Below are 334 nucleotides of genomic sequence, written 5' to 3'. Positions count from 1 at the left end.
GTGAACTGTGAACTTCCTGATGTTCAAGCTGGTTTTAGAAAAGGCAGAGGAAGCAGAGATCAAATTGCCAACATCCGCTGGATCATGGAAAAAGCAAGAGAGTTCCAGAAAAACATCTATTTCTGCTTTATTGACTATGCCAAAGCCTTTGAGTGTGTGGTTCACAATAAATTGTGGAGAATTCTGAAAGAGATGGGAATACCAGACCACCTGACCTGCCTCTTGAGAAACCTATATGCAGGTCAGGAAGCAACAGTTAGAACTGGACATGGAACAACAGACTGGTTCCAAATAGGAAAAGGAGTACATCAAGGCTGTATATTGTCACCCTGCT

This window comes from Bison bison, unplaced genomic scaffold (assembly GCF_000754665.1).
Source record: "Bison bison bison isolate TAMUID 2011002044 unplaced genomic scaffold, Bison_UMD1.0 scf7180017864201, whole genome shotgun sequence".
Lineage (NCBI taxonomy): Eukaryota > Metazoa > Chordata > Mammalia > Artiodactyla > Bovidae > Bison > Bison bison.
Note: the sequence above shows the minus strand (reverse complement) of the source record.